The following is an 860-nucleotide window of genomic DNA, read 5'->3' on the forward strand; positions in this document are numbered from 1 at the left end:
AATATGGGAAGTCCTCCAAATATCGACCAATGCAAAATGTGATTATATGACCATTGATTAATGCATTGTATATCTTGACCACATCATGACAAATTTTAAATGTTTAAAGCACATTTTGATCAAGATAGATGGCCCATATTTTGTTTGTAGAAAATCTGGAAAAGAGAAAATTACAGATTGTCTCTTGTTCTTAATAACTTTTGGTGACATCTCGTGTTATCTGAAAGCAAAAAAAGCATAATAACACAACATTATTCACATCAAATGAATCATAGGTAGGTATTATGTGCATAGAATAATTATTTTGATTTATTCGGTACCTTTAAATTTGGAAAATGAGCATTTAGATTGATTTGTATCAAATTGTGAGGCAACATGGAAGGTCCTCATTTTCACAAGGGGTACCGATCTTTAACTTCAAATTCTGAAGAAACGGCTATCGCTGCGTTTGTAAAAAATGAATTTTGGGATTCCTACGAATATTTTACTTTAAAGACAATTATCAGACCTTTTCCACTCAAAAACATAAATAAAACCCTCCGAGCTCTAGGACTAAGTAACAGAAACTCTCTCTCTCTCTCTCTCTCTCTCTCTCTCTCTCTCTCTCTCTCTCTCTCTCTCTCTCTCTCTCTCTCTCTCTCTCTCTCTCTCATTATTAGTTGTTGTCATTCTTAATTATTCCCTCTCTTACTGTCATTGTATTATTAAACACCATTTGGTATTCTAATACGTAGAGCCCAATACTTTCAATTTCTTTGCAGTCTATATTATATTCCTTCTAAAAAAAATCCGTTGAAATCTCTCTCTCTCTCTCTCTCTCTCTCTCTCTCTCTCTCTCTCTCTCTCTCTCTCTCTCTCTC

The sequence above is a fragment of the Palaemon carinicauda genome, chromosome 27 (genome assembly GCF_036898095.1).
Source record: "Palaemon carinicauda isolate YSFRI2023 chromosome 27, ASM3689809v2, whole genome shotgun sequence".
Taxonomy (NCBI): Eukaryota; Metazoa; Arthropoda; class Malacostraca; order Decapoda; family Palaemonidae; genus Palaemon; species Palaemon carinicauda.